We start from the raw sequence: 19,055 nt of genomic DNA, 5'->3' as shown, positions 1-19,055 counted from the left end.
AAGAGGACCGGGGGAGTGGGGGCTGGATGAATAGGTATGAGGTTATCATGGTTGCAAAAACGTGTAGAGGATCGTGGCAGGATGTTAGAAATGAGTGTGGGGATGTGTTCAGGAGGGCCAGGATTTGGGGATATGTTGCCAGCAATGAGGAGTAGCAGACAGAGCGTTAGAACGTGGGAGCAGGATAGGACATGATGTGGCTGAGTGTGTCTGGAGAAAAAGGATTGTATGTGGAGGAACAGTTCTGAGGAGAAGGTTAGGTGGCTGGGGAGGATGGAGGGGTAAATGACAAGTTCCTTACTAGGTGGGGGGATTACAGGATATCGGACAAAATAGAGAAGTATGGGGGTGAAAGTGAGAAGAAACCAAAACATTGTGGTGGTTAAAGATTCCTTTACCTTTCAGTCAAATTCCAGTCCAATTCTAGTCTAATTCACAGTAGTGTAATTAGAAATCTGTAATTTGAAATATGCATGGTCAGACACGTCTGGTCAGACGTATGGCCCTGAATATATGTGCAATTGAGAGGAGTCAGCTGTGAGGGGGTTGTGGGTGTGATTGCTCAGACCACATGTTCTGACTCAAAGAGATGTGATAAAAAAGGGGGTAGGGATTGACTACTCAGGTATGCATGGAAGACACAAGAGGAATGAATACATTATGGAAACAAGAGCAGTGCAATACCAGGGTAGGATTATATGCAATTCAAATACACACAAAATGCAGGAAAGTTGAATAGATGAGTGAGCAGCATACCAGGGTAGGATTATATGCAATTCATATACACACAATGCAGGAAAGTTGAATGGATGAGTGAGCAGCATACCAGGGTAGGATTATGTGCAATTCATATACACACAATGCAGGAAAGTTGAATGGATGATTGAGCAGCATACCTATGGGTAGACAAAACAACTCGATTAGATGACACAGGTGGTGGTGAGGATGAAGACAATACAGCAGTGATGAATGGGCAAGTGCATCATGGAACTCCAGTCTAATTCACAGTAGTGTAATTAGAAATCTGTAATTTGAAATATGGATTTTGAAATATGCATGGTCAGACGCATGGCCATGAATATATAGTTTTTTCCAATGAAGCTAACATTAAATGATTCAGAAATACACTCTGCACATTGTTAATGTGGTAAATGACTATTCTAGCTGCAATTGTCTGGTTTGTAATGCAATATCTTCATAGGTGTATAGAAGCCCATTTCCAACAACCATCACTCCAGTGTTCGTATGGTACTTTGTGTTTGCTAACTGTGTAAAAAGGCTAATGGATGGATAGAATTCCCTTGAAAACCCTTGTGCAAGTATGTTAGCCCAGCTGAAAACAGTTTGGCTGATTAGAGAAGCTATAAAACCTGACCTTCCTTTGATCTAGTTGAGAATCTGGAGCATTACATTTGTTGGTTCCATTAAACTCTCAAAATGGCCAAAAAAAAGAACTTTCATGTGAAACTCAACAGTCTATTTTTGGTCTTAGAAATGAAGGCTATTCCATGCGAGATATTGCCAAGAAACTGAAGATTTCCTTCAACAGTATGTACTTCTCCCTTCAGAGGAGAGCACAAACAGGCCCTAACCAGAGTAGAAAGAGAAGTGGGAGGCCCCGCTGCACAACTGAGCAACAAGCCAAGTACATTAGAGTCTGTAGTTTTAGAAATTGATGCCTCACAGGTCCTCAACTGGCAGCTTCATTAAATAGTACACGCAAAACGCCAGTGTTAACAACTACAGTGAAGAGGCGACTCTGGGATGCAGGCCTTCAGGGCAGAGTGGCAAAGAAAAAGCCATATCTGAGACTGGCTAATAAAAGGAAAAGATTAATATGGGCAAAAGAACACAGACATTGGACAGAGGAAGATTGGAAAAAAGTGTTATGGACAGACGAATCCAAGTTTGAGGTGTTTGGATCACACAGAAGAACATTTGTGAGATGCAGATCAACTGAAAAGATGGTGGAAGAGTGCCTGCCACCATCTGCCAAGCAATGAGGAGGTAATGTGATGGTCTGGGGTTGCTTTGGTGCTGGTAAAGTGGGAGATTTGTACAAGGTAAAAGGAATTTTGAATAAGGAAGGCTATCACTCCATTTTGCAACGCCACGCCATACCCTGTGGACAGCGCTTGATTGGAGCCAATTTCATCCTACAACAGGACAATGACCCATAGCACACCTCCAAATTATGCAAGAACTATTTAGGGAAGAAGCAGGCAGATGGTATTCTATGTGTAATGGAGTGGCCAGCGCAGTCACCAGATCTCATCCCCATTGAGCTGTTGTGGGAACAGCTTGACTGTATGTTACGCAAAAAGTGCCCATCAAGTCAAACCAACTTGTGGGAGGGGCTTTTGGAAGCATGGGGTGAAATTTCTCCAGATTACCTCAGCAAATTAACTGTTAGAATGCCAAAGGTCTGCAATGCTGTAGTTGCTGCAAAGGGAGCATTCTTGGACAAAAGCAAAGCTTGAAGGAGAAAATTATTATTTCCAATAAAAATGTTCTTTTCGAACCTTGTCAATGTTTGGACTACATTTTAAATTCATTTGGCAACTCATTTGATTAATAAATTATTAGTTTTCATGGAAAACACATGGGTGACCCCAAACTTTTGAACGGTAGTGTACACGTCAGGATTTCATCTTTTTTGCGTTGTCCTCCTTCTTTCCCACCCTATCAACAGGGTAAACTTGCTACTGTCGCTATAAATTTAAGCTTGCTTATGATACCCGTATTAAGCATTTTGAGAGGCCTACCTCTAACACTCTTTGTTATATAAAAATGCCCCCATGGGTAAATGTTTTTCAGTCCATGCACTTAGTACATGCGCATTACCAGTGTAGGATACCCACTCCTTAATAATGGGAATTAAATGTTTTCTGAGGCTCTATACTACATCGCTTCAAAGGGGGGTATTGGAGTGACTGCTTCAAATTTTTGGCATCCCTTGCACTTCGAGTATACGCTTTACCAGTCTAGGTGACTCACACTGCATACAAGATTTCACAGCTGAGACATTGTACAGTAAGTACAGAAGAACCTGGTTTCCTCCATATCAGGCTGAGTAGATGCTAAATGCTCCACTATATTCCCCAGTATGGTTGATGAAATAACAGTCCTTCATGCTAGTACGTAAAAATAATAGTTTGTTTATCAGGGCCAATTCAAATAGATTCTATTTTATAATACCGCTCTTATCTGCAATTCGGGTAAGATGTCGCAGTAAAGATAACGTTTTACAGACTTCTATTCAGGGATTATTGCCTTGTAAATCATAATTCTTGCTTCTGCTTTTCTCCATATAGTCATTAAGATTTTAGGTTTTTTTATGGTGATCAGTACTCAGAAATTCACCAAAGCTGGCGGTGTTGCTTGTGTTCCTCCAGAGTTTGTTGCTTCTACGTACAAGAAAAAATCTTTTCAGGGCCAGTTCAAATACCTTGTATATTCAGCAAGCTGTTGCAATAGGGATATCATATTACAGGAATCTAGTCAGGGATTATTGCTTTATAAATTATAATCCTTGCTGCTACAACCTTAAAACAAAAAAAAATAACCAAGGTAACAGCTATTCTATTGCCTATTAATACCGCTGTTAGCTACTTTTAGTGTAGGGTTAGGTGCTAGGTATCATCTGCTGGAAATGAGCATTTATTCTGGTCACATACACCTCTTCGACAGTCCATAACTTGATTTCTTTTTTCCATACACTCATTGACAGACTCATGTTTTCTGAGGAAGTGGTGATGGCCAGCTCACTGAATGAATGTAAGAAAGGAATGGATGCTTTTCTTGTGAGTAACAGTATAGAAGGTTATGAATAACAGAATATTATAGGTAGATGGTTGACCCAGCTTAGGGGAAGGAATTTTTTTCCCTATGGAGAAAATTGGCTTCTACTCTGTGGGTTTTTTTGCCTTCCCCAGGATCAACAATGGAGAACAGCTGCACTAAAAATAGGCAGAACTAGATGGACATAAGGTCTTCCTTCAGCCTTCAAAACTATGTTACTATGTTACTATGGTGATCTGTACTCAGAAATTAATCTAAGCAGGCAAAATTAACTTCGTTTTCCGTAGTATTTGGACGTAAGAGGTAGTGGTGAGATACTTTACACTACTAGAGCTGGGATTCACCCTTCTGAACTCTCCAGTGCTTTGTTTCCATCCATTTTTGCTTCTTGAAGTACAGGTGCATCTCGCAAAATTAGAATATCATCAAATCGTTAACTTATTTCAGTCCTTCAATACAAAAAGTGAAACTTGTATATTCTGCAGAGTCTTTACAAACAGAGTGATTTATTTCAAAGTGTTTATTTCTGTTAATGTTGATGATTATGGCTTACAGCCAATGAAAACCCAAAAGTCATTATCTCAGTAAATTAGAATACTTTATAACCCCCATATTGAATAAATGATTTTAAAATCTAAAATGTTGGCCTACTGAAATGTATGTTCAGTAAATGCACTCGATACTTGGTCGGGGCTCCTTTGGCATCAATTACTGCATCAATGTGGCGTGGCATGGAGGTGATCAGCCTGTGGCACTGCTGAGGTGTTATGGAAGCCCAGGTTGCTTTGATAGCAGCCTTCAGCTCATCTACATTGTTGGGTCTGGTGTCTCTCATCTTCCTCTTGACAATACCCCATAGATTTTCTATGGGGATAAAGTCAGACGAGTTTGCTGGCCAATCAAGCACAGTGATACTGTTGTTTTTAAACCAGGAATTGGTACTTTTTGCAGTGTGGACAGGTGCCAAGTAGTGATGATCGAACGTGTTCGCCACTACTCGTTATTAGCCCGAGTATTAGTGTGCTTGTAGTACTCTGCGAGCATTTCGGGGATAGCTCGGTGGGAACTCATGTCTCCACCCAGCAATTTTGGCGTACTTTAGAAACCCAATCACGCTGCAGGGATTGTCTGCCAGGCTATGAAACGCCGCAGCCATCTTTGCTGTGGTCGTGCAGTGATTGGCTGGCCACACAGCATCATCATGCTCGTCACAGTCACCTCTGAAATCAGAGAGCATAGGGATAGCTGCAGCCGATATAGGGTCAGAATTGGTGCTTTATTAGTTAGTGTGGGATCTAACATGCTAGATACTCACATCCAGCTAAACCAGCAGTCCTTCTAAGGACTGATTACGGAGTATATAGGTTCCAGCTATAGGCAGGCGGGGTAGCGTACGTTGCTCTGTACACATCAGTGCAAGGCCTGCAGGCACTGTATGTGTGTATATTGCATACAGTCATATGTTAAAGTTTGGGCACCCCTATTAATGTTAACCTTTTTTCTTTATAACAATTTTGGTTTTTGCAACAGCTATTTCAGTTTCATATATCTAATAACTGATGGACTCAGTTATATTTTTGGATTCAAATGAGGTTTATTGTACTAACAGAAAATGTGCAATCTGCATTTTAACAAAATTTGACCGGTGCAAAAGTATGGGCACCTCAACATAAAAGTGACATTAATATTTCGTAGATCCTCCTTTTGCAAAAATAACAGCCTCTAGTCGCTTCCTGTAGCTATTAATGAGTTCCTAGATCCTGGATGAAGGTATTTGTGAAACAACATATATTAAAAAACACACATAAAAAATAATGAATAAAACCAACCCAAAAACCTGGGATATGGGGAAACAGCGGAGAAGAAGGGGCACAAGAAAAATAAATGAAAGGGCCAGAAAAGCCCAATAAGAAAATATTTAACGTTCAGGATACCCTACAAAAAAGAGGCAAACGACAATGATTATAATATTCAGCCCTTTAGGGGTCATTGTGTCGAGTGTAATAATCCATTTGGCCTCAATTTGAGCCAACCTACATTTATAATTCCCCCCCTCACCCCTAAATGTACTTGATCAATCCCTCTAATTTTAAGGGAAGTTGATTCGCCATTATGATGTTGTCGAAAATGGCGGGGCAAAGTTTTAAGGAGGGACATATCGGTCACTGTCTTGGATGCATAAATGTCCCGCACGTGTTCACGAACCCTCATCCTAAGTTCCCTTGACGTAAGTCCAATATAAACTTTTGGACAATCACATGTAGCGTAATAGATCACGTTCATGCTGCCACAGGATATTCAATGGCGTATATCGAACTGTCTCCTTCCATCCGAGGTACTGAAGGTGGTGCAGCGCAGTACATTTGTGCATGCAAGACAGTGTCCGCAGGCTATGGAACCAGGTGTAGGGCCCCTAGAGCCAAATTGATTAACCTGTACAGGTAGGTAGTGACTCTGCACAAGGAGGTCCTGCACTTATACTTGGCTGTTCCACTGGCCCTAATTTTTATATCTATACTGGATGCTCACTATCTTGGACATTGGTGTCTATGGACGACTATGGGACGCTGCAATTTGAAGAGATTAAATGTGCTTTGATGTTATATTTGAATTTTCCAGTATCCTCTGATATATATGTATAAACCTCTACTTGCAAATGTTTGCTTTATTTAATTATATATTCCTGTCCATTTTTGACCTGTGCCCAATATTCTGTGCACTGCCTTGATGTATATTTACATTCATCGGTGTCAGTGGTTGTGCGCATGCCCACTGTCCCTGTTTGCGGCCGACATGCAGAGGAGTGTCTTTTGCCTTCCTCCGGGCTCCTGGGGACTCCTCCTCCCCTGCTGCCCGTGGTAGCATATGACGCTTTCTCCTGCATTGTCTGGCCCTTCGGGTGTACAGCGCGCATGCGCCACGTTAAACCGCTCTGATTGGCTGATCGGGAACCATGTGATCAGTCACATGGGCTTAAGAAGGTCCTGTGAGCACTCCCCGGTATACTTCCCTTGAGAAAGCGTGCTTCTAGTCACGCGAAACCCGCATCGGGCGATCCCCTCACCTGGTCCCGGGTCCACTCAGCCTCTATTTGTACATCTGGTAAGATATCTTTTTCAAACTGGCCATATGAGATTTATCTGTGCACACTAGGTCATTATAACGGTTCTATAATGTGGCATATGAGTCTCCCAATTGGGAGATGGGGAATTAGCAGACACTGGTTACTTACCTAGATGTGGCTATATCTTATACACACTGCTTTGTTATTTGATATCTTGTGGCTGGGTGTTCTTCCCGGGTCATTCTGTTTTCTACCCTGTGGTGTCGTTTTACTCATTGTGGTTTTGTACAAAGTGATACATATGCTAACTAATAAAGACGTATTTTTATTATACTCACCTAGTTACTCATATTTTCTCCTTGCATGTATATCTATTGCAGTGGGTGTTTCAGGTGCTTTCTTGCATAGGGTGGCTACTCATAGCCATAAAACCCTATTTCTGACATAGTGATAATGTCACTGAGGTTTTTGCATTTAATAATACATACAAGTACAATAATCTTAAACAATACAAGTCACGACTGGTACAGGATGAGAGAGGACCCTGCCCGCGAGGGCTCACAATCTACAACGGGATGGGTGAGGATACAGTAGGCGAGGGTAGAGCTGGTCGTGCAGCGGTTTGGTGGATCGGTGGTTACTGCAAGTTGTAGGCTTGTCAGAAGACGTACCTTATTTTTCGGACCATAAGACCCACTTTTTTCCCCAAAAATTTTGGGGGGTGCGTCTTATGGTCGCAATGCACGGTACCTGGTGTGCTGGTGGCAGCGGGCGAGGCTCTGCGGTGCGGTGGTGGCAGCGGGCGGTGCGGTGGTGGCAGCAGGCTGTGTTCCGGTGCAGGGGCGCAACATGGCGGCGCCCAGCAAGGGGTGTGCGGGGGCCTCCGGGCTGCGAAGAAACGCCGGCGGAGCCGCCGCCCCTGCACCGGAGCACAGCCCGCTGCCACCACCGCACCGCGCCGCCCGCTGCCACCACCGCAGAGCCCACCTGTCCCTGCCACAGCTGCCCCTGCCCACCTGCCCCTGCCTCAGTCCACCTGCCCCTGCCTCAGCTGCCCCTGCCACAGCTGCCCCTGCCACAGCTGCCCCAGCTGCCCCTGCCCCTGCCACAGCTGCCCCTGCCACAGCTGCCCCTGCCCACCTGCCCCTGCCCACCTGCCCCTGCCACAGCTGCCCTTCCCCAGCACAGCTGCCCCTGCCACAGCTCCCCCTGCCCCAGCTCCCCCTGCCCCAGCACAGCTGCCCCTGCCCACCTGCCCCAGCACAGCTGCCCCTGCCACAGCTCCCCCTGCCCCAGCACAGCTGCCCCTGCCCACCTGCCCCAGCTCAGCTGCCCCTGCCACAGCACAGCTGCCCCTGCACAACCCACCCGCCCCAGCCCCAGCGCAGCTGCCCCAGCACAGAGCCGCCACCACCGCACGAACCACTGAATGACCCCTGTGACTACTTCTCCACCTGTGCCGGATCCCTTCCCAGGTAAGCTGAATTCGGACTGTAAGATGGACCCCCATTTGACACATTATTATTTTTTTCCCTATTTTCCTTCTGAAAATTGTGGTGCGTCTTATGGTCCGGTGTGTCTTATAGTCCGAAAAATACGGTAGGTCTTCAAGTTCTTTTTGAAGGTTATCCATATCTAGCTAGCCCCAGGTGATAAAGGGTCAGAATTGGTGCTTTATAGGTGTGGGTTCTAGCATCCTATATCCTCACATCCAGCTAAACTCACAGTCCTTCTAAGGACTATTAACAAAGTATATAGGTTCCAGCTATAGGCAGGCAGGGTAGAGTACGTCACTCTATACGCTCGAAAGGGCAGGGTCCTCTCTCCCCTCTATATCAGTCTGTGATTGTTAGTTTGTTTACTGTAAGTGATATCTAGAATTCGTATGTAACCCCTTCTTATGTACAGCACCACGGAATCAATGGTGCTATATAAATAAATAATAATAATACACATCAGTGCAAGGCCTGCAGGCACTGTATATGTGTATATATAGCATTGCATACATCAAGAGGGTCCATTCCCTTCCTGTTTTCTGGTGCTGCTGCTACCTGTGGGCTATATTATCCGTATCTAGCTAACCACAGGTGATATAGGGTCATAATTGGTGCTTTATAGGTGTGGGTTCTAGCATCCTATATCCTCACATCCAGCTAAACCTACAGTCCTTCTAAGGACTATTAATGAAGTATATAGGTTCCAGCTATAGGCAGGCGGGATAGCATATGTCACTCTATACACATCAGTGCAAGGTCTGCAGGCACTGTATGTGTGTTGTGAGGTAGCGCTGTCATTTACTTAGGGGATTCTCACTTGCAGCGAACAAAAACCAGTTCCGGCACCGATTTTCCATCAAATCATACAGTCCTTGCGGTTTATTCACGCCTCATAAACCGCAGCAGTAACAGAAAGTTCACTTAATAGCATTACCAGCATAGCGTCCATTATAATGCTTCACTCTTATTATCAATGTCCAGTACGCAGGCTCACTTAGCCTCACAATAATCTTACCCACGTCAGGGCTCCTCATGCGGCTTCAGCATTCCGCACACGTTCGTTCCCTCCAGGGAACTCTCAGGCACACATCGCCATTGCTCACAGCCACTTCACACGTGCTGTCTGGGAGGAAGCTCCATCTCTGCAGGACCTTCCACACTGGACCAACCAGGTCCCAGCATTCCGCCACATGAGTCAACAGTGTGATGCAGCAGCAAAAAAGGCAAATGCAATTCTAGGATGTATTAACAGAAGCATACAGTCTAGATCACGTGAAGTCATTATTTCCCTCTACTCCTCTTTGGTCAGACCTCATCTGGAATATTGTGTCCAGTTTTGGGCACCACATTTTAAAAAAGACATCAACAAACTGGAGCAAGTTCAGAAAAGAGCGACCAGAATGGTGACCGGTCTGCAAACCCTGTCTTATGAGGAAAGGTTGCAGGATTTGGGAATGTTTAGTTTGCAAAAGAGAAGACTGAGAGGAGACTTAATAGCTGTCTACAAATATCTAAAGGGCTGTCACATTGTAGAAGGATCAACTTTATTCTCATTTGCACAAGGAAAGACTAGAAGCAATGGGATGAAACTGAATGGGAGGAGACACAGATTAGATATTAGAAAAAACTTTTTGACAGTTAGAGTGATCAATGAGTGGAACAGGCTGCCACGAGAAGTGGTGAGTTCTCCTTCAATGGAAGTCTTCAAACAGAGGCTGGACAGACATCTGACTGGGATGATTTAGCAAATCCTGCTTTGAGCAGATGGCCCAGGAGGTCCCTTCCAACTCTACGATTCTATGATTCTATGATTCTATGATTCACATGTGACCTACCCTGGCCACATTATATGGTCACGTGACTATGACCTCATCACAGGTCCTTCACACCCTCACATAGTCTTTTACTACAGGCGTTTTCAGACTCACCCCTGCGTGGGTTTGTAGGTAACTGGCCCGCCCAACTCCCAAGTTACCTGGAGACTTCTCCCTTATACCTTGAAATAACACAGCAGCAATATCATTGCTGCTCAATACGCATAACTAAGTCTCCATCTCAAAGCCACCCACTTTGAGATACATAACCATCCTTCCGGATTCTGCCAGACATCCTTTCTCTTGGAACCTCCACACAGCGCCCCCTAGCGGACATAGTGGTTACTACACCACATACCTCGCCCCTTTGTTCAAACTTGTGGGGTTGAACACACAACATTATATCAGGCTCTCGAGACCGGGCACTCATCACACCTTACCCCACAGGTCGAGAGAACCTTTTCCCAGTGTCATACGGCCTCCTCTCTACGTTAGGCCTCCCCCGCCCCCAGCGATCTTGATCTTTGACCCTCCAGTTAGTCTGTCTACGTCATCAGACACGGTCCAGTCACCACCTTCCTCTCTCTGTTTGTTCCGTTCCCCGACCAGCTCCCCCGGTTGGTACGGTCATCAGTCCTAATCTGGTCTACTGTCTGGCCTGAGTCTGATTCATTCAGGGTCTCACATGAACTACGGTCTCTAAACGTCATCCTGCCAGTCGAGCTACCACTTGCTGACATTCTTCGGCCATCTGCCCTGTCACTTCTTGGCGGAACTCTTCGAGTTCTTACATCTGGTTGGGTTGCAGGCGGCCGCCACCTGGTATTCCGTACTTCTTTATTAATTCGCTGGCGGTCCTGCCTCAACTGCTCGATCTCTTGCAGGTACCTCACTCGATACTCCAAGAGCATCTGAAAGTCTCTCAGGCTCTCCACGGAGCCAACCACCAGGATGGGAATCCTACCCACCTCACTAGATATTTGGTCTTCATCATCAGGAGGGATCCTCACTCTCACCACACCAGAGATATTTACAAGGTCTTGCATTACCTTCCCAGATCTTCCAATCAGAGCTTTGGGTACCGGCACCACCTCTTTCCACAAACCCAGCTGATCCATAGCCTCCCTTGCTAACTCTAGGCGTCGAGCAGCGTTCACATTACTCTGCCTGACCCGTTGTTTAGTGTAGAGACATTGTAGATGCATCTCTTTTAGGACAGCTACTCGGTTAGATGTATCTTCCCTGTCCGATACTATCACCAACTGCCGAGTCTCAGGTGCCCAGTGCACCTCACACGCCTTGACGGCTACTTTGAAAGCCTCATGCACACCTTCCTCCGCACATACTTCTTGCATGTACTCTGGTACATCAATCACCAACTGGAAGGTTGTGGCCTTGCTCTCTTCCTGGACCGAAGGCTCTAGCTTTACCACGGACACTTCCCTCACTGCCGTTGACCCGACCGGGTGACTGTCTTCTTCCGTTCTTAACTCATCAATTTCATATGACTTGGTCCCTTCAAGACCCTTTGCCCCGAGGGCTACTGGCCATTCTGTCCTGTTATCACTTACGCTCACCCGCAGTAAGTCTTCGTCCAATTTCTCCCGCAGAAGACTTTTAACTACTCCTCTGAGTTCTTCCATTTCTTCTGTAAGGGTCTTGTTCACATTTTGCCATGTTGACAGGTGACTTCTGAGCTCCAAGACTTCTTTCTCAAGCCTTACCACATCCTCTCTTAAGGTGTTGTTTATGCTGTGCCACGTTGACAGGTGACCTCTGAGCTTAAGGACTTCTTTCTCAAGCTCCTCCACTCTGTGCTCGGCCGTTTGCCTCATCACACTTTCACGTTTGAGATGATCCCTTACTGTCTCTTTTGTTGACTGTATCTCCTGTTCTAGTTCTCTTTTGGCCAGTATGTGTTGCACTACTACTTCTTTAATCATATCGTCAAAAGGTACCCCTGGGTTAGTCCCGTCAGTCGAGTGAACCCCCCAGTTACCCTCTGACTGTGTCTCTACTCCCGTTATCTTCTCGACCAGGTTACCATCCGTCCTGTCACAAGTTTCAGTCAGCACAGCACTAGATTCTGTCCTAGGGGTGGCTACTGGCAATGACACGTCACAGTCACAGCACACCGTATGGTAAACCCCCAAGACACTCTCTATCCGTGTGTCAGCTCCGCTCTTTTTGTTTACCACACCCTTCTCATTCACACTGATGTACCCTTCAGGTGATGTCAGGTCAGTAAATTCGTCCAACGCCATTCTTTCTCCGGTTGCCCCTACGTCTGGCCTGTCCACATTAGGAGGCGCCAGTGTCTCAGTGTCTGCTAGCCCTACAGTAGACACGTCTCTATCCTCCTGGCATAGGTCATCAAACCTGACCAAGTCCCGGCCGCACTCCAAGGCATAAACTAAGTCTGGTGGTATACTGCCACCTTGGCAATTACTGCCTCCGAACTCCTTAAACACTACTCTGTCTACCGCATAGTTCCCTGTGACCCAATGTGCACAGCGAACTGGACCATTTTCTCGGTCAGACAGAGAGTGAGAGGAGTTCCTACCAGAGTCACCTGACTCTTTGAGTCCAACCGTCCCGATATCCCTTCCCTGTGTAGCATCACGGTACACACTTGCAGCCCGTCATCATTCGGAAAGAATATCCCACATTCTGGAAATGACATACACATACACTGCGGTACTCCAGACATACCCACTGAGTCACCCAGTGCTGTCATTCCTTCAAACTTGGCCCCTTTCTGGACCACCACCCCACTTTGGGTTGCCGCCCCCTCCCGGGACTCCACCCCTTTTGGGTTACCACCCCACTTTGGGTCACCGCCCCCTTCTGGGACTCCACCCCCTTTCGGGATCTCCCCATGTCCGTTATACCGGTCTTCTCAGACCACAGTTCACACAACACAGTTTATGTTTTAACGATACCACACAAGTCCTTGTTGGCACCACCACAGCTCCTGCTGTCACCGATCACTGACACCACCGGCTGCTGTTCACACACACAGCGGCTGGAGTCACTGCAGCACCTGCTGCGCCGTCTTCGTGGACCCGCCGATCCACCGGAAGCCGCTTGTCATCTTCGTAACCTCGCCGAGTTACCGGAAGCCGCTTGTCACTTCGTGACCCCACTGAGCCATATCAAGCTGCTTGTCACCTTCTTGACTCCCACTGAGCCACCGCAGGCTGAGTTGAGAAAAGAAGAAAAACACCACACAAAAAACTCATGTGTCCTTTCTGTGTGCTATTCAGGACGTACCGTCTCCACCTGAGACCATCCAACACACAGGGCGCACCGGGTGCTATTCAGGGAGCGGACCCTCTTTCCAGGGTTTCCCAACACGCCGGCCTCACCAACACAAAACTTACGTGTCCTGTCTGTGTATTATTCAGGACGCACCGTCTCCACCTGAGACCGTCCAACACACAGGGCGCACCGGGTGCTATTCAGGGAGCCGACCCTCTTTCCAGGGTTTCCCAACACACCGACCTCACCAGGTCCAGGGGCTTAGCGGGTGCTATTCAGGACATCCGTCTCGGCCTGAGACTGCCCAACACTTACGCCTCACCAGGTCCAAGGTCATACCACGTGCTCCAGGGATCTTCCCAACACTGACCCTCCAGGACCTTGCTTACTGAACCCTCCAGGAACACAGTCTTTCCCACTGACCCAGGTCAGTACCACACGAGCACCAGTCCATTGCCTGTGTCGGCCACACAGCTCCTTGGATACCTCTTTCCTCAGAGGCACCATATAGCAATCACCAGTCTCCTTCTCATTGATCCTGGTCAGTAAAACACACTTTTTTTTTCACGACCGTCACCTGCTGGCCGCGCAGGTTCTCGGACCCCTCTACAGGTATCGTAGTAAACACCAGTCTCTTTCTCCTGGGGAAACGGCCGCACTGGGCTCACCGATCCGGACAGTGCCTTACTCACTAGGCCGCCCCAAGGTTCCAGAACCACAGCCGGGCAGTGGCTTCCCCAACCATCAGTCTTCCTGGCTCAGCGTTGCCAGCACTGCAACATGCACTTTTTGGAAACCGTTGCCCTTAGCAACCGAAACTTTGCAGTCCTCTTCCGTTGCTCCCAGCAACAAGGCTACAACATTGCCCTTAGCTTTCTTCACCAAATGTGAGGTAGCGCTGTCATTTACTTAGGGGATTCTCGCTTGCAACGAACAAAAACCAGTTCCAGCACTGATTTTCCAACAAATCATACAGTCCTTGCGGTTTATTCACGCCTCATAAACCGCAGCAGTAACAGAAAGTTCACTTAATAGCATTACCAGCATAGCGTCCATTATAATGCTTCACTCTTATTATCAATGTCCAGTACGCAGGCTCACTTAGCCTCACAATTATCTTACCCACGTCAGGGCTCCTCATGCGGCTTCAGCATTCCGCACACGTTCGTTCCCTCCAGGGAACTCTCAGGCACACATCGCCATTGCTCACAGCCACTTCACACGTGCTGTCTGGGAGGAAGCTCCATCTCTGCAGGATCTTCCACACTGGACCAACCAGGTCCCAGCATTCCCCCACATGTGACCTACCCTGGCCACATTATATGGTCTATAGCCACACCCACCGGGTCACGTGACTATGACCTCATCACAGGTCCTTCACACCTTCACATAGTCTTTTACTACAGGCGTTTTCAGACTCACCCCTGCGTGGGTTTGTAGGTAACTGGCCCGCCCAACTCCCAAGTTACCTGGAGACTTCTCCCTTATACCTTGAAATAACACAGGAGCAATATCATTGCTGCTCAATACGCATAACTAAGTCTCCATCTCAAAGCCACCCACTTTGAGATACATAACCATCCTTCCGGATTCTGCCAGACATCCTTTCTCTTGGAACCTCCACACAGCGCCCCCTAGCAGACATAGTGGTTACTACACCACAGTGTATATAGAGCATTGCATACATCAAGGGGGTCCATTCCCTTCCTGTTTTCTTGTGCTGCTGCTGCTACCTGTGGGCTATATTATCCATATATAGCTAGCCCCAGGTGCAATTTGAATACAGGCACATTTTTTGGTGTATCTCCGTCGCAGCTGATATCTGTGCGTGCTAAAACTATAGCCAGTTTACAGCAGTTTCATTTTTGGGGCTATTTGTACCTTTTTTAAATACATCAGCATTTAGCCCCCAAAAAATTAAAAATAACCCAACACATTCATTGTTGTGGTATCTTTGTGCCAGCTGATATCTCTGCGTGGTCAAACTATAGCATTTTGCAGCTCTTTCTTTTTTGGGCTATCTGTACCTTTTTTAAAGACAGCAGCATTTAGGCCCCCCCCCCAAAAAAAAAACACATTCATTGTGTATCTTGGTGACAGCTGATATCTGTGCATGATCAAACTATAGCCATTGTACGGCTCTTTCATTTTTTGGGCTATCTGTACCTTTTGTAAATATAGCAGCATTTAGGCCAAAATAAATTTAAAAAAAACAACACATTAATTGTTGTGGTATCTTGGTGCCAGATCATATCTGTGTGTGCTCAAACTCTTGCCAGTTTACGGCTGTTTCATTTTTGGGTGCTGCCTGTTACTTTGATTTAAATACACGAGAATTTAGCCCACAAAATGAAAAGGGCTAACCAAACAATGTAATGTTACCTGCGTGCCAGCTACTATCTGTGCGTGCTCAAACTTTGACCAGTTTACGGCTTTTTTAATTTACGCCTGCTTGTCCCTGTTACATCCAGCAGTATTTTGTCTCCCAAAAAATATAAATTAATAAGGAATACAATCTGTTATCTCAGGCAGAGGCCTGGTGTATCTGTGGTGGAAAAATCTTCGCTTTGCAGGCCTACAGTACTTACCACATCCAATTGTTCTCCAAAGACATCCATTTGTAGGCAGCTTTTTACCTCTTTCATTACTCCATTTAAAATGGGCAAGGCAAGGGACGGGGAAGTGATGCTGATGGTGGATGCAGAGGACGAGGCCGTGGCAAAGCTTACAGTGAGCCACAGTAAAGATCCACATCTTCGCGATCGAAATTCCTGTCCCAGTTTGTAGGGGACTGCACGACAACACTATTGAAGCTAGAGCAGTGTGAAACGGTTGTTGGTTGGATAGTGAATAATGCTTTAAGTCACTTAGCCACCAACACCACGTCTTCCACACGGTCAAGTCTGAGTAGCTGTGAGTGTGGACCGGATATTACTCACCCTGCTTCCTCCCACCATGCCGAGTGCCCTGAGACAACTGATGCCACACTCGGACACTCAGAAGAGCTGTTCAGTCATCCATTTGTAGATTCGTGCCTCTTTCCCACTCCACTTGAAGCGGGGCAAGATGATATTCCATGTAACGATGCACAAATCTTTGAGCAGCCCACAGTCACAAGAGGTGGACGATGATGAGACACAATTGCCGGAAAGTCAGGAGGAGGAGCAGCATGCGGATGTGGAAGATGAGGTCGTGAATGACATAGTGACTGACCCAACCTGGCAGGAGGACATGCAAAGCAGCACACATGGGGAAGGAGGCATATCACCCCAACAGGCAGGAAGAAGTAGCGTGGTGGCCGCAGACAGAAGGCTTGCATCCGTTCCCCGTCACACCAACAGGCTGGAAGTTGCCATTCAAAGAGTTAGATCTTCCAGAGGCTGGTTATTTTTTAAGGTCTCTGCCGATAACCCCAATCAGGCCATTTGCAGCACTTGCCATGCCCGCATCAACAGGGGTAGTAAAACTACTAGCCTGACCACCACTAGTATGATTAGGCACATGGCAGCAAAGCACCCGACTTTGTGGGTAGAACCACAGTCTCCAGGTACACTGTCTGCAGGTGACAGTGCTTCTTCTTTCACTGTTTTGCCAATCCCCAATTCCACGTGCCTGTGAAGATGCCTCGAGTCCTGCACCTGTTGTTGCCCACAGTCAACCAGCACCATCATCAAGCCTGTCCACGTTCTTGTCCCAGCCCAACCTTCAGTATTCTATACCCCAGTCATTGGAATGCAAGCGGAAATACCGAGCCAATGCACCACAGGCCACATTACTTAATTTGCACATCTTTTGTCTGCTTGCACTCGAAATGTTGCCTTTTAGGCTCGTGGAGACGGAAGCTTTCCGCAACTTGATGGCGGTGGCCGTCCCAAGGTACCCAGTCCCCAGTCACCACTATTTCTCCTGTTGTGCTATACCGGCCTTACACCAGCATGTGTCCCACAACATTACCCGTGCCCTCAACAATGCTGTTACTGGTAAAGTCCACCTAACCACGGACACGTGGACAAGTGCCGGTGGGCAGGGACGGTACATCTCACTGATGGCACACTGGGTTAATATAGTGGAAGCCGGCATCTTCTCAGACCTTGAGATGGAACACATCCTTTCCACGCCGAGGATTGTTGGCCCTACGTCAGTCAGGGTTGCTCTTACAGTCTACAGCTCCTGCACCTCCTCCTCCTCTTCTTCAGCCTCCATCTCTGAAATTAACACATCAGTCAGAAGCTGGAAGCACTGCAGCACTGCCTCAGCCAAGCGGCAACAGGCTGTGCTGAAGCTAATCTGCATAGGTGACAAACCACACAATGCAGAAGAGTTGTGGACAGCACTGAAGGAGCAGTCAGATATTTGGCTGACCCCGCTGAACCTACAGCCAGGCATAGTCGTGTGTTACAATGGCCGGAACCTGGTGGTGGCTCTAAGGCAAGGTCAGCTCACACAGGTACCTTGCCTGGCCCATGTGCTTAACCTTGTGGATCATCGTTTTCTCAAAAGCTACCCGGAGCTGCCGGATCTGTTGTTGAAAGCACGCTGTATATCTGCCCATTTTCAAATTTAGCTACAGCTTCAGCAGCCCTTGCTGGGCTTCAGCAGCATTTGCAGCTTCCGCCTCACCGACTGGTGTGTGATGTCCCCACGCGTTGGAATTCTACACTGCATATGTTGCAAAGGATTTGTGAGCAGAAGAGGGCAGTTGTTGAGTACCAGCTTCAACAAGGCCATCAATATTCAGGTCAGACACCATATATAAGACCTCAGGAGTGGACATGGATGTCAGATAAATGACATATGTACCGTTCTCCGGGACTTTGAGGACTGCACCAAAATGGTGAGCGGTGATGATGCCATAATTAGTGTGACCATCCCACTTCTTAACATTCTGAAAAACTCTCTGCTCACAATAAAAAAGGATGCATTGCAGGAAGACCACGAGGACATTGAGCCAGGAAACATACTCGGTGATTACACTCAGTCCAGCCTCATGTCGTCGCAATGTGGATTGGTAGACAATGAAGCGGAGGAGGAAGAACAGGAGCTACAGTACTTTCATGCGCCGTAGATGGTACTACAAGCACAGCTGTCATACCGTCTGTTCAGCGGGGATGGCCTGAGGACAGGGAGAAGGAGTGTAAGGATGAGGAGGAGGAGGACACCGTGGTCAGTCGTTCTGTGGTGAGGAAGGCATGTCTGTTAGTAGTTTGGCACGCATGGCTGACTTTATGTTGCGCTGCGTTTCCCTTGACCCTCGCATTATAAAAATTTTTGGGGATACTCATTACTGGTTGGTGACACTTTTACACCCACACTACAAGGAAAATGTTCAATCTCTTATTCCAGAGTCAGACAGGGGTCTAAAAATGGTGCATTACCATAGGGCCCTTGCAATGGAATTATTTAAAAAATTCCCATCTGAGAACGCTGGCAGCAGACGTCAGAGTTTGTTGTACAGCCAAGGAGTCCAAGCAAGAGAGACAGAAGTACAATCCAGACCGGCGAACAATGGCAAAGTCCTGGGAAAATTTTTCTCTGACCCTCCCATTGTGCCGCCGCAGAGTCAAGGGGTGCTGTCACACGAAGTTCATTGTTTGGGAAGATGGTGAGGGAGTACCTTGC

The sequence above is a fragment of the Dendrobates tinctorius genome, unplaced genomic scaffold (genome assembly GCF_039654945.1).
Source record: "Dendrobates tinctorius isolate UK_male_01 unplaced genomic scaffold, ASM3965494v1 ptg000007l, whole genome shotgun sequence".
NCBI lineage: Eukaryota > Metazoa > Chordata > Amphibia > Anura > Dendrobatidae > Dendrobates > Dendrobates tinctorius.
Note: the sequence above shows the minus strand (reverse complement) of the source record.